Genomic DNA, 15,503 nt, shown 5'->3' with positions numbered 1-15,503 from the left:
ACCAGAGATGCATTTGGTTGTACCTAGACACAAGACAAATGATGTCATCCCTTGCCTGGTTCCGGGTCCCCCATGGCTACCGAAATCCACAGATCCTCAAGTTCCTTATGTAAAATGGCATAGAATTTGCACATAACTACACACGTCATCCCATATACTTCAAATTATCCCTAGATTACTGAGAGTACCTAATACAATGTCAATGGCGTGTAACTAGTTGTTATATTGTATTGTTGAGGGAATGATGACAAGGAAAAAAAAGTCTGTACACGTTCAGCAGAGACACGACTATCTTTGGCCCACTATACATGGCAGCAACAATGTAATGTGTCTTAAAAATTTTTTTTTACCAAGCATTGGTTGAATCTACAAATATGGAACCTCCTAATACAGAGGTCTGACTGCAAGCAGATAGTTCATGCAGCACCGCTAGCCAATTGGCTCCAATGGGAGGAGAGGTGTGGGTGGGGTCTTTCCAGCACTCTGGTCTCAGAGTCCCTCCGTGATTTAGCACCACCCAGTGTACTCCTGGGGCGTTCACTAAGATGGGGACTGGAATTCAAGTTCTGCTGTGTTGAGTGGCTTTGCCTTTCTATGCCTCTGGTCTTGGGAAATAATCATGATGGCACCTATTATACTACAAAAGTTCCTTTTTTATCCATGGTTTAGCCTTCTGCAGTTTCAGTTACCCGTGGTCAACTGTAGTCTGAAAAGAGTAAATGGAAAATTGCAGAAAGAAACAATTCATGAGGTTTAAATTGCGTGCCATTCTGAGTAGTGTGATGAAATCTCGTGAGGTAGTGCCCTCAGCATAAAACCATCCTTTTGTCCGGCATCTCTGAGCTCTATGTATTCCTGAGCTGTTAGTCACTTAACAGCGACCTCAGCTACCAGATCTACCGTCACGTGTCGCAGTGCTTGTGTTCAGGTAACCCTGTTTCACTTAATAATGGCCCCAAAGCACAAGGCAGTGATGTGGGCAATTTGGATATGCCAGGGACAAGCTGTAAAGTGCTTCCTTCAAATGAGAAAGGTACAAGTTCTCTACATGGTAAGAAAGGTGTCATATGCTGAGGTTGCTAACAATAAGAATGAATCTTCTATCCATGGAATTGTGAAGAAGAAAAAACAAATTTGCATTAGTTTGCTAAGAGAGAGATACATTCACATAGCTTTTATTACAGTACATTGTTATAATCGTTCTATTTTATTACTATTGTTAATTTCTTACTGTGCCTAATTTATCAATTAAACTCTATCATAGGTATGCATATATCAGGAAAAACATAGTGCAAATAGGGTTTGATACTATCTGTAGGGTCAGTCATCCATTGGGTGCCTTGGAAAGTGTCCTCAGTGGAAAAGAGGGGGGCACATTGTATTAATAATATTTATTGAGCATTCACTGTATATCACGCACGGTTCTAAGCATTTTGCACATATGAATTAATTTAATCTTCAAGCAACCCGATGAACATCATTCATTCTAGAAATGAGAAAGCAGAAGGTAAGAGTGTTATCCGTTGGGGCCACATAGCTAACTAAGAAATGGAGTCAGGGTTTGAACCCAGGTGGTCTCTCACCTGACACTGCTGTCTCCGCCGCAGGTTGCTGTGAGGATCAGGACAGAAAAACATAGATGAAAGAGATTGCTTAAAATAATAATTCACGATTTACACTTAGCCTCTTTATCGCTGGAAAGGTAACAATATAGGATATAATTGGGAGCACCTCTTGGCAGCATTTGCTGCTAATTCTGCATTTGAAATCCCAGTGAAGAAATCCTGACTAGATATAAAAATGAGTATTGAAAAATCTTTATTTTAAACCACTAGCTAGTTGAGAAGGGATGCCTTGCTAACTGAGAAAAAATGGGAAAAGATTTGGTCTGGGTGAGTTATTTTTCCAGTTTTCTGAATGCAAGATTTCATGCAGACTGGAGAGTCAGTTTTTCAGCAAAGGGAGGTTTTCACTGGACTAATTTGTCTAGCTATATTTCCTTCCACCCTGGTTTTATGTTGAAGAGGCTTTTAATTTTCTAGTAAGAAAATAGTTTGCTTTCACATATTTTTGATATATTAACGCATAAAGAGATTAATTAGCAGAAAAGATTAATGACAAAACACTTGAATTAAATGAATGCTGATTATGATGACAGCTGAACATAACCACTTCATTAACAGAACAGGAAAATGAAAACAGCATGGTGAAGAGTGTACGAAGTTCCCAAGCAGGTGACAGGTGAGCAAGGGCATGTACACTCTGTTTCATGAAAGTGCCAAAGTCTAGTGGTCAGTGTTCAGCTGGTGGGCTGAGTCATGGGGAAGTGGCCATCCTAGAGAGTCCAGGAGGAGTGCACTTGACCACTAGGTTCCCTAATCTAGCACGATTGTATTTAGAGATGCTCCCTAGTACTGGGTTGGTCCAAAAGTCCATTTAGTATTTTCTGTAATATAAAAGACACATCTTTCATTTTCACCTATAACTTTATTGATTTGGATGTTTGAGTATGTTGGCAATCTCCCACTATTGGCCTCTAGTAGGTAGAGGCCAGGGGTGCTACTAAACATCTTCCAATGTGTAAGATAGCCCACAGCAAAGAATTATTTGGTCAGAATGTCAATAGTACCAAGAAACTTTGCAAACTACTTTTGACATGTTTGATCAGTCACAGCACCTTCTCCATACACTGCACAAATATTTTTTTGCATTTCAGTTGAGTTTTTACATTTCTTGAAATAATACAGTATAATATGCTAAAAATGTTGTATATTGTCTTCCATCTTCAATATTAAAATGGCTGCACAAAAAATCACCAGTTTTGATAAGTGTTTTTAAATGCATGCTGATATGACAGCTGTCACAATATAATCTAACAAAATTGCTTTGAATGATGTTAAAGACAAGTATGCACTACTAGAGCCATTGTATGGAAACAACTAAATGAACGTTTGGCCAAACCAATATTTTGAGACAGTGAGTGAGTGACTTGACTGAACTTGGTGAGTGGGCTAGGGTATTTATTTACCTCTTTGCCTTCTGATAGTTTCTTTTCACCTTCCTTTGAGGGCACCTCTTCTTTCTGTTTCTTAAAAATGACGATCCTTGACGGTGCCCTTTTCGTTGGTTGAATTCACTTCCATAGATTTAAATACAACATATGTGCTAAATTCTTTCACAGCCTTATCTCTGGACTCTCATAAGTTCCTCTAGCTATTATTCCTCATCATCCTGATACTTCACGGTGGCTCAAACCCAATGTCCAGAAATGTCTAGAAAGGGGCTTGTCATCATTCTGAATTTCTTGTCCTGGTTTGGGCTGACTTCGCTCACTCAGTTGTATGGGTCAGAATCAGAGAATGGTCCCCACTCTTCTTCCAGTCTCATTGTTTTTCTTTAAAAAATATTTTACTGAGATGTAATTTACATATAAATCTCACCCATTTGAAGTATATAGTTCAATGGCTTTTAGTATATTTGGAGTTGTGCCTCTTTTATCACGATCAATTCTAGAACATTTTCATGACCCCACAAGGAGCACCCCTTGGCTGTTCCCCCAACCCCTCCCCCTCCCAGCCCCCGGCAACCACTAATCTACTTTTTATCTCTATAGATTTGCCAATTCTGGACATTTCACATGAATGGAACATGCAATATGTGGCCTTGTGTGACTGGCTCCTGTCACTTAGCATAATTTTTTGAGGTTCAACATGTTGTAGCATATACCAGTACTTGAATTCTTTTTAGGGTTAAATAATATTCCACCCTGCTCATCATTGTTTGACTAGACAATTGTGCACATTCTCAATTTCTTTCTTTGTCTTAGCACCTCCAGTCCCTTCTCTGTGCTGCTTCCAGAGGAATCTGTAAGCAGACATCTGATCACATCCTGTTTATAATCTTTTGGTGGCTCCCCATTCTTTGCAGGAAGAAGTCTGAACTCCTGGACATGGCATACCTGTTCTATGGTCCATCCACTGACTTACCCAGCCTCTTTCCCACCCCTTTCCTTCTGCCTGGCACAGCCAGAAGGGGCCGTCTGCTTTGTTTGTTCTGTGTGGTGCGACTCCTTCCTGTCTTTGCAGGTGCAGCTCTTCAGCCAGGAATGTCCTTCCTCCCAGACTCCACCCAGCACACTCCTGCTTATTTTTCTCTATGTCTATATCTTCTCTGTTTTGAGTTTCCTCAGCACCTTGAAGGCAATTCAAGGTATGAGTCACTTGCTATAATTATTTGTGAATATCTGTGAACTTGAATTCAGGAGCTAAGTGTTGCTCCTCTCTATCCTCTGGGCCTGGTGCAGAACCTGGAATACAGATGGAACTTGATAAATGTTTGTTAAATAATTATATACTTAGAAATAGAAATATAATATTATCAATATTCCTGTTAGTAGCTTACAAAGTCATAAATAATGTGAATATTTTTGTCTGAGCACTTGTGTAATAACTGAGGTTACTAAATATCAAGCTGTTCTGAAAAAATTTAAAAGCAAAGCTGCTATTAAAAAGAAGAGAAATTTATTTTCTGGTAATAGTTTAATTTCTCAAAACTTCACTAGACAATTGCTGACCACTCTGCCTCACTCTGACAGTCACAGCTCAAGGATCTCAGTAAATAACTGGTTTGCAGAAAGAATCTGCTTTTAAATTTCAATGTGCAAAGTGCCTTTCACCCAGTTGCCCTGAATGTTGATCATGAAATTCTTGTAATACCTGAAGGCACGATCAGTCAATGTAGGTATCGAAGGGCTCTGTTGCCCCATACTAACTCTAAGATGCCAAAATAGAATTCCTTCTTTTTAGGATGTGAGTGGCTGCCTCCCGTGGGAGTGATCATCAGTCTACATGTTGTTTTGATACTGAAGTTAATTCCATGGCTTGTGTTTGATCATTCTGAAGATTTGTAGAGTTCTTCTCTCTTTCATTAACGGCGACAGTATGAACGTGTCCTTCTGGAATTCTCAGATCAAGATGGAACTGTAAAGTCAGTTGATTTGGCAAACAGGTTCACAGGTATGTGATACTCAAGGGCAGATCATAGCCTTAAGTGCTGCAGCACCCTCTTGGATTTGTCCCCCTCCAGGACCCCTTCTCCCCATCTTCTTTGCGGGCACTTCCTCTTTTGCTTTTCCTCTATTTGTTGGTGTCTCCAAGGCTCAGCCCTAGGCTCTTTTCTCTAGTTCATTCCCCTCCTAGGTTCTCGGGGTTTTCCCTTCTCTATATGCCAATAACCTCTGTTCTGCACGGGAGGCTCCCTAGCCCCAAGCACTAGACTTCTGATGCTAGTGTCAGGGCAGGCAGTACACTTGGAGCACGGCCCCTCTCCCTTTACCACGACGATGGCTGTCCTGCCCAGTTAGCAAAATAAGATCTGTATTGGGGAAAAAAATAAAGTAGAATTTATGAGTTGAAAAGGCTATTAATTATCATTAAAGAAGATTTCTTATGATAAATGATTTTATGATTTCAGCATTGGAAAGCTCATTTCCTGCCACACATAGCCAAATGCATTGCAGTTTGTTTTAGTTTCAGGCTTTCTGGCTCCAAATTTAAAAGTGAACTCAAGCCAACGAGAGTTCAAATTCTCTGTGGGTGGTCTGCCTCCCTCTTTCCCTAATTTTGTAGTTGGAAACACCTTAAAAGGAAGAAAAACTCCTCTTTGGGCAAAATGAAGCAAAAATGTAAACCACTTCTCAATGCTATTTGAACAAATGTATGTTTCCTATCATTACGCTTCACGGTTAAGAGTAGGCTCTTGAGAGAAAATGGAGAAAAGAAATAGAAAAATATCAAAGCATATGCATAAAATCATAAAAATAGCAGAGAGGGCTCGGTGAGAGTTTACTGGGAAAAAAAAAAGTAAACCAATCTATTCTGTTCTCATGCCAGCTGAATTTTTAGCATCTCCAAGAATGGGTTGGTGAGAATAAAAAACAGGCTTTCTCCATGCTTCCCAGTACCTACAGAATCGAGGTTGCTGGGTACTCTTCACCATCATCTCTTTGGATGATTAGTCCAACCCCTAATTCAGTCTGGGAATCTCCGGGGCATTACACCCTGCAGACATAACGTGTTACTCTGGACAGTTTTGAACTCATGAAACGTGTCCCATCTCTGCTTGGTGACTTTGACTTTGCTTTTCTTTTGCAGGTAAAAAAGGGGATTCTGCTGACATAGGACCCTCTGGCCCTAATGGAGAACCAGGTATTACATAAAGGGTCCAAGGATTTTTACAACATGCATTAAAATTGCACTTTTGGAAAAAGTGTAACTCACGAACCAAAACTGCCCCAGGCTGGGAAATGGGTGTGCATGTAGCTGCCACGTGCTCTCCCCATCGGCCACACCTTGCCAGGCTGTTCCCGTGTTCCATTTGCTCCTGAACACCCTCACGTCCTTGTAGGACTTCAGCCTGCTTGCCCACGAGGTATGATCCCATCTCCCACATAATTCTGCTCAGATACAGCATCCGGGAGTATGATGTCCTCTCTCAGTACCTCTCTGGCTGCCATAGGGTCCACTCTTCCTCTGGCCGCCAAACTTCTGAGAAAAGCACACCTGCTCTTTCTGTTTTTTTTTTTTTTCCCTCAGTTCAGACGTCCTTGTAGCCAGCTTCTCCACGACGCCTCCTTTACTCCACACACATGCCAACAACACCCGAATCACGCCCTGACCCAGGTGTCCCCTCCGAATCTCCACGTGGATGTCTCAGAGGTCCTGTCAGCTCACGCATTCCTCTTCCCAACCCAGTGTAACAATGGTGCCACCTCCCACTGAGTCACTGAGGCAGGAACTGGGTGTCCCCTCCAACCCCTCCCATTTCACCCCAATATTCAATCACTGTGTCCCGGTTCTGCCACCACCATTGTTCCCAAATGTGTTGTCTTCTCTCCACCTCCACACTACTACCCTGAGCCAAGCCACTGAAGTCTTAGCCTCTGAGGGCTTGCGGGGTCTGCTGAGAAACATCTATATTTGGGGGAGTGGCTACTTCCTTCTTTTCTGTGCCTAACCCTTGGTTCATCTTCCTACCCACAGGTCTCCTCGGGCGCCCGTGTGAGTGCAGCCAGCTAAGGAAGGCCTTTGGGGAGATGGATGACTGGTCACCCAGCTGACAACTGAGGTAAAATTCATGAAGAATGGTATGCTCGTCTCCGAGCTTTCTCTGTCCCGTGCATGTTGGGCTCCCTGCCCAGGAGTCAGAGGGCCGCAGAGAGGAGGCCCCAGCCCTCCATCATGGTGACAGTGCATAGGAGGCCCATGTCCCAGAGTCCATCCAGCACTGTCGTGGCCCCCAGTCTCCCATGATGACAGCATCTTCTCCCCCTGCCTCCCTACCTGCACCCCTGCTCTGGACTTGTCCCCCACTCAGACATGACTCTTCTCTCAGTCCTCTGCAGGGCCCCGCTGTCTGTAGACTAGGGACCATCGGGGCTGAGGCAGTGTAGATGGATGACGAATTCATTCCTTCACGCCATCCTCTCAGCTAGGACCATGGAGGGCCTGGGACTAGGAGGGTCAGCACTGTCCCACGGCACAAGACAAGCAAGGCTCCTACTGCACATGGTGTCACTTCTAGGGGACAGCAGAACGAGGGAGAGGGGACAGTTGTGTGTCCTGATGTCAGAAGGATTTGGACAAAATGTCTGAGGTTCCCTCCTTTCTCTTCCACCACTATCTAAAGACCCCGGCTGGGCTGAATTATGTAAATGTATTGTAACCATTCATGTGTAAAACGGGCTGATGCCCACCCACCACTTTACTACTGTTGTCTCTTCTTAATAAAGAAATGGTTCATATGAAAGGGAGGCTGTGCAGGTCATACACAGGGCCTGTGACGACCACAACCTGATTTACAGGCACGGTGGCACAGGGGCAGGCAGATAGGAAGTAAAAGGCTGTTCCAGGTGCCAGGGGGACCAGAAACATAAAACGCTTGATTCCTGCTGGAGGGGGGTTTGGGTGAGATTAAAATATTATTTTCCTACAGATACAACTCTTAGTGTCACTGCAGTAAGGGGCTTGGGGCAAGAAATCAGTGTCTGCTGTTACCAAGAAATCAGTGTCTGCTGTTACGAGCCTGGGGGAGGGAAACAGGGCCCAATTCCTGGGCTGCTGCAGGGAAGTGATTTATTTGAAACAAAGGCCGACTCCGTGATGATAACTGAAGGTGTCTGAAGGCGGCCCTGGGCACTGCTCTGGTTTGAGCTCAGTGCTGGATGGAGAGCTGCTCAGTGACATGGGACAATGGAGGGCACTCAGCCTCTGCCCTGCCAGGTCCAGGCACACAAAGGAAACAGACCCCCAGGCAGGACAGGCGGGGCATCCTCTCCGGGCAGTCCTGGGCCCACAGCCCTCAGGCCCTGCCAGCACAGAGTCTCATCCGACACCACAGGGACCCCCGACAGCTGCTGTTCTTTGTGGGTCTTCATAGCATGGCTGAAACGTCACAAGGAAAAGACACTTTTGAGCCTGGCATGTGCCACCGTGCCCGTCATTCCTGCTTCCCGGACACAGTCACACGGTGCAGAGCTCACAAAACAGACACATTCTGCAGAACGGTTTCATCTGGGTTTTCTCAACAGAGCGCACACTGTCTCTTCGTTTTCATAATTTCATCTTTGGAAGGAAAACTCGTCCCTCTGCAGAACTGCTCTCTGATTTGCTGGTGTTTCCCGATGGGGAGCGTTTCCTGGGAAGAGACAGCACTCCGCCGTGGGCAGCTGCGTCTGCCCCTCCTGATCCCAAAGCGTCTGCATTCCTAATCCCAGGGAGACTGTCCAGACACCCGACATCACCCTGTCTCTGAAACTGTCCCTGGGAACCTCAAACAAGGCCAGAGGGGAGCTGCTGTCAAGGGGACAGCCGGGCAACGGGCCAGCTAGCAGGCAGCTTCATGGGGGGCTGCCCCACACTGCCCGCTCCCCACGCAGGCCTGCAGCCGCCAGCACACAGCACCCGAGCTGCCCCCACTTCCAATGACCACAATTCCTGGTCTCTCGTAAGAAATGAATGAGAATTTCAGGAGCTAGGATCACCAGGGCCGTATCAGCCCCAGGATGGGAGTCCCCTGGCCCTGCCGGAAGCAACACCAGGGTCAACTGGCCACTGAAGACCAAAGGGCTGGCCTGTGGGGACGGGAGGCAAATCCTAGTGTGAACCGGGTCTGCTGTCAGTCCCAGCCTCCACGAGCAGCTCACAAAGCGGCAACTGCATCTCTGACCGAACGTTTGAGATGAAGGTTTTAACCAAAAAAAAAGGTTTTTTTTTCATTTGTGAATTTATTTTGGGAGGATGTCCTAAAGATGTTTAAGACATCATCTGTTAATGTTTTATCACAAAAATAAAATTGTATGAAATCAGAAACGTGTGTGCCCTCCACTCCTCACCGAGCCTGGGTCTCGGGGCGAGGCCTTTCGGGTGCTGAGAGGGGCCGAGAGGCAGACAGTGAACCAGAACCACACTTCGTTTCAGAGGACACTAACAGCCATGAAGAAAACGGACTTGTGTGATGTGACTAGGGAGTGATGGGGACAATATTGGATTTCCACTGTGGCCCGAACAAATGACCTCAGACGGGTGGCCCACACCACGAAGTGTGGGGCCGCAGGTGCTGTGGGTCGGACACCTGAGGCGGGTTCATCGGGCTGTGCTCCTCCCCGCAGGCTCTGGGAGGCCCCTCCCTTGCTCATGGGGGCTGGCCGAATCTGCTCCTTACGGGAAGGTTCCTTCCCATGTCCCTGCCAAAGCCACCCCAGCTTCCAGGGGCCCCGAAAACTTTGGCCTGTGGTGCCTTCCTCCAGCCTCAACTGGTTACTTGGCCCACCTGGCTGACCCGGGGCGGTTGCCAGGATACCTGTATGACCAGTCTCACCACTGTGACCTGTCTTCCTTCTGTGACCTGCTGCTGCGGTGCACCCCACAGTGCGGGGCTGGGACCTCTGCAGTGGCTGCCCAGCAGGGGCACGGAAGGGCTCGCCAACATCTCGTCATATTCAAACTCAGACTTTGCTGTAGAGACAGAGCTGCCCACACGGAGAACTGGGGAAGCCGCCCCCAAAGCTACAGCAAGTTCCCCCAGGGCAGGGAGAAGCAGGCTGGCCGGGGTGCAGGGCAGGGCGGGTGGGCAGATGAAGGGCCCTTGGGTGGGTTGAAAATGCTACCACACCATTAAGGCTTTTAGGCATGAGAATGACATAATCTCATTTACACTTTTTGAAGATCACACTGTGATTTGACATTAGAAATGGTATTTGAGATGTGCCTTGAGAGCACAGGTGGGATTTAGACAGATGAAGAGGGTGAGAAGTGTGCTTCGGGTACAGAGACCGGGGACGCAGCCCGGAGACAGGAGACACGGAGACCAGAGACCAGAGCGCACGCCAGTAAGAGGCCTGTGAGTGACAGGGCAGGGCAGGGGAACAGGAGACCCTCCATGACAGGGCAGTGGGGATGGGGGACCCCCCATGGAGGGTGCAGGGCAGAGGGGATGGGGGACCCTCCATGGAGGGTGCAGGGCAGAGCGGGGAGGGGACCCTCCATGGAGGGTGTAGGCAGAGTAGGGAGGGGACCCTCCACAGAGGGTGCAGGCAGAGGGGGGAGGGGACCCTCCATAGAGGGTTCAGGGCAGAGGGGGGAGGGGACCCTCCATGGAGGGTGCAGGCAGAGGGGGAGGGGACCCTCCATAGAGGGTGCAGGGCAGAGGGGGGAGGGACCCTCCATGGAGGGTGCAGGCAGAGTGGGGAGGGGACCCTCCACAGAGGGTGCAGGGCAGAGGGGGGAGGGACCCTCCATGGAGGGTGCAGGCAGAGTGGGGAGGGGACCCTCCACAGAGGGTGCAGGGCAGAGGGGGGAGGGACCCTCCATGGAGGGTGCAGGCAGAGTGGGGAGGGGACCCTCCACAGAGGGTGCAGGGCAGAGGGCGGAGGGACCCTCCATGGAGGGTGCAGGCAGAGTGGGGAGGGGACCCTCCACAGAGGGTGCAGGGCAGAGGGGGGAGGGACCCTCCATGGAGGGTGCAGGCAGAGTGGGGAGGGGACCCTCCACAGAGGGTGCAGGGCAGAGGGCGGAGGGACCCTCCATGGAGGGTGCAGGCAGAGTGGGGAGGGGACCCTCCACAGAGGGTGCAGGGCAGAGGGGGGAGGGACCCTCCATGGAGGGTGCAGGCAGAGGGGGAGGGGACCCTCCATAGAGGGTGCAGGGCAGAGTGGGGAGGGGACCCTCCACAGAGGGTGCAGGGCAGAGGGGGGAGGGGACCTTCCACAGAGGGTGCAGGGCAGAGGGGGAGGGGACCCTCCACAGAGGGTACAGGGAAGAGGGGGGAGGGGACCCTCCATGGAGGGTGCAGGGCAGAGTGGGGAGGGGACCCTCCACAGAGGGTGCAGGGCAGAGGGGGGAGGGTGCAGGGCAGAGGGGGAGGGGACCCTCCATGGAGGGTGTAGGACAGAGGGGGTAGGGGACCTTGTATGGATGGGGAAGCGCAGGAAGGCCAGGGAATGAGGGACAGGTGGAGGGGATACTGCCTCCTCCATGGAGGGTCGCCTCTTTCCTGTTCCCTGCTTCTTTCCAGGATTCCCTGTACTTTCTGCCCTGCCCCTCCCAGGGTCCCCTGTTCCCCCTGTTCTGCCCCTCTCCTGGCCTCCTGTCTCCCCTGCCCTGCTTCCTCTATGGAAGGCCCCCTTTTTCCTGCCCCTCCTTCTTCATGGAGGGTCTCCTGCTCCCCTGCCTGTCCCCTGACTCCCAGGCCTCTGCGGGGCGGTGCTCCGGTCTGTGTCTTCGTGTCTCCTGCCTCCTGGCTGCGCTTCCGCTCTCCGCACCTGAGGCACCGCTCCCCTCTGCATCTGTCTAAGTGAGCGATTTCCATCCGGTGTGACACACATTTTTAAAACATGCAATATCTCACCATTTAGTCAGGGGCACTGACCCTTTTTTGTTAGATTGTCACATTTAAAAAATAACAACACAGTTTCAAGCAGGAGCCTAAAGAAATGCCTTTCTAGGTCTGTTGGCCATTTCAGAACTTTGGAAATGTAACGGTCAATTCATTAGGAACGTCTAAGGAAAGGGGTAAAAAAGGGAGAGAAAAAAAAGAGAAATGAAAACAAAAGAAAGAAAAGAGAAGAAAAGAAAAAAATGATAAAAGCCTTGAAAAGAGATGAGTGCCCCTGACTAAACAGTCAGCTATTGCATGTTTTAAAGATTCCTGCAGCACACGGGTTGAAAATCGCTGGTCTAAATCCTACCTGCTCTCAAGACACAGCTCAAATATCACTGCAAATGTCAAACCACGGAGTGGTCTCCAGAGGGGGAGTGGGGTGGGGATGGGTAGAAGAGGGTCTAGGAGGAATAAATGGGGATGGAAGACTTAACTTGGAGGGCCAAACACACACTATACAGATGAGGCATTGAGAAGTGTATACCTGAAACGTACATACTTATTAACCAATGTCACCCAAATAAATTCAATTAGAACTAGATAAAAGGTGGGGACCTTTGAGAGTGATTAGGTCGTGAGGGTAAAGCCCTCCTGAATGGGATTAACACCCTTTTAAAGGAGGCCCCACAGCAGAGTTATTGGGGGGATCACTTTGTAAGGTATATAAATATCTAACTACTATGCTGTATACCTGAAACTGATATTGAATGTCAACTCTAATAGAATAATTTAGAAAAATTATTAAAAATATAAAAAAGTGAAGTAAAATAAGTAAAAATTAAAAATATAAACATAAAAATGTAACTCAGAGTGATGTTTGAAGAATATAAACCAGATCACGTCAGTCTCCTGTCTGAAGCCTCACTGGCCCCAGCAGCCGTGAGCTGTGCAGACAGACTCACCGCCGGGACGGGGTCACACTGCTGGGAGAGGAGTGTCCTGCCTTCTTCCTCCAGGTGCCTCTGTCACTGTCCTGGTGGCATCTGGTGCTGGTGCAAGGCAGGACTGTGCTTCCTTGAGAGTGTGCTAGGCATTCGCTTTGGCTGCTTAGTTCTAGAATGGGAGAAGACACACACACACACACACACACACACACACACTTTTTTTTAAAGCTTTAATGGTTGTCATAGCATTTTACACCCACCCAAGAAAACGTTATTCACCCACCTGTTCTCTCCTGCGCCCCAGCCAGCTGGCTCACCCAGCCCTGGGGGCGAAGGCTGGGAGGGTGCTGCCCAATAAACATGCCTTTGGTCATATGTCCAAACAGAACTGCAGTTCTCTTAGGAAGGAAATGGAGGGAGGCACCTGCTAGGATCAGCCACACAGGATAAGACTAAACTTTTTGTGACGGCAACAGGATTGCAGCTGCGTGACCCCACCATGCTCTCACTCGGTTGCCACATCCCCGGGGACCCCGGATCACCCACAGCAGGAAGCAGCTCCCTGGCCTCTGAGAACCCACGGACACTCTGTGGAGCCCTTGAGCTCACCCAGCTGATACTAGACTATGGATCCTATGACACAAAGCAAGTCTCAATAAATTTAAAAAGACTGAAATCATATCCAGCACTTTCTTGGGCCATAATGGTATGAAACTCAATCACAAGAAGAACACTGAAAAGCACACCAAGACATGTTACTAAACAATGAATGGCTTAACAATGACATCAAAGAAGAGATCAAAACATACCTTGAAACAAATGAAAATGAGAACACAGCAACCCTAAATCTGTCCGAAGAGGGAAATTCAGAGCATTACAGGCCTATCTCAAGAAACAAGAAGAAGGCCAAATACACAATCTGGCTTTACACTTAAAGGAACTTGAAAAAGAACAACAGAGCCCATAGTGAATAGAAGGAAAGAAGCTAAAGATCAGAACATAAATAAAGGAAATTGAATCTAAAAAAGCAATACCAAAAAAATAAAAAACAAAAATGAAAAACAAAACAAATCAATGAAACTGAGCCAGTTTTTTAAAAAAAAATAAACAAGATTGACAAACCTTTATTCAGACTCATCAAGAAAAAAAGGGGAGAGGACCCAAATACATAAAATCAGAAATGAAAGAGAAAAAACAACTGACTCCACAGAACTACAAAAGATTGTAAGAAAATATTATGAACAACTGTATGCCAACAAATTGGACAAACTGGACAAAATGGATAATTCTAGAAATGTACAATTTTCCAAAACTAAATTAAAAATAAGAAAATCAGAATAAACTGATTACATCTAAAAAATTGAAGCAGTAATAAAAAAAACTCCCCCCAAAATGAAAGTTCTGGATTGGATGGCTTCAGAGGTGAATTTTACCAAACATTCAAAGAAGACCTAACACCGATCCTTCTCAACTATTCCAAAAAATCAAGAGGAGGGGAGACTCCTAAACCCATTTTACAAAGCCAGCATTATCCTAATTCCATAATCATATAAAAACAATACAAAGAAAGAAAATTATAGGCCAATATCCCTGATGAACATAGATGCTAAAATCTTCAACAAAATATTAGCAAACTGGATTCAGCAATACATTAAAAAGATCATACATCATTATCAAGTGGGATTTATTCTGGAGACTCGAGGTTAGTACAATATTTGCAAATCAATAAACATGATACACCACATAAAATGAAGGATGAAAACCATATGATCATATCAATAGATGCAGAGAAAGCATTTGATAAAATAAAGCACCCATTTATAATAAAAAGTCTCAGCAAAGTGAGAATAGGACAAACATACCTAAACACAATGAAGGCCATATATGCAAAACCCACAGCCAACATACACAATTGGGAAAAGCTAAAGCATCTCCCTTAAATTCGGAACAAGACAAAGATGTCTGCTCTCACCACTAGTAGTCAACGTAGTACTAGGAATCCTAGCCACAGCAACTAGACAAGAAGAAATAAAAGGCATCCAAATTGGAAAGGAAGATGTGAAACTGTCGTTATTGGCAAATGACATGATATTGTATATACAGAATCCTAAAGATTACACCAAAAAACTTTTAGAATTGCTAAATGAATTCAGTAAACTAGAGGAATACAAAATTAATATCTAGAATCAGCTGCATTTTTGTATACCAGTAATAAACTATCAGAAAGAGAAAATAAGAGAACAATCCCATTAACAATTGCATCAGAATTATATGGGACAAGGCTGTCATTGGACACCCAGAGGAAAATCATAAAGCAAAAGGATAAGTAAAACATAATGGGGATTTTCATATTGGAAGCACACTGTGTGACTCTACAGAAATTTTATACTCCTTTTGTGTCACTATGATACAAAATATAAAAATAAATAGACGTACATTTGTAAAAAACCTAGGAAAAAATTTAACCAAGGATGTAAAAGACCTTCCCGGCACGTTGGCTGGGACCTGGTGACTGTCAGAGGCACAGTGCCCGTGAGTGCCACTGCTCAAGGACTTGTGATGATCAGAGGGATGGACTTGTGATGATCGGAGGGATGCACAACCAAAGTGAAGGCAGCACCATCACTGGGAGCGTGTGCTTTTGAGTTGTCTGTCAATTGCAATTGCAGAAATGATACTTAT

At 46.5% G+C, this 15,503-nt stretch overlaps 1 non-coding gene across 1 annotated transcript; it reads left to right on the top strand.

Moving 5' to 3' along the window:
• Window positions 1–12,806: 12,806 nt before the first annotated feature.
• Window positions 12,807–13,010, top strand: LOC114501133. The gene has a single exon (XR_003684898.1). It is a non-coding gene; the product is annotated as a small nucleolar RNA SNORA74 (small nucleolar RNA).
• Window positions 13,011–15,503: the final 2,493 nt, after the last annotated feature.

This window comes from Phyllostomus discolor, chromosome 6, assembly GCF_004126475.2.
Source record: "Phyllostomus discolor isolate MPI-MPIP mPhyDis1 chromosome 6, mPhyDis1.pri.v3, whole genome shotgun sequence".
In the NCBI taxonomy this organism is placed as follows: Eukaryota; Metazoa; Chordata; class Mammalia; order Chiroptera; family Phyllostomidae; genus Phyllostomus; species Phyllostomus discolor.
The sequence above is the reverse complement of the archived record's forward strand: the minus strand, read 5'-3'. Positions and strand labels throughout refer to the sequence as shown.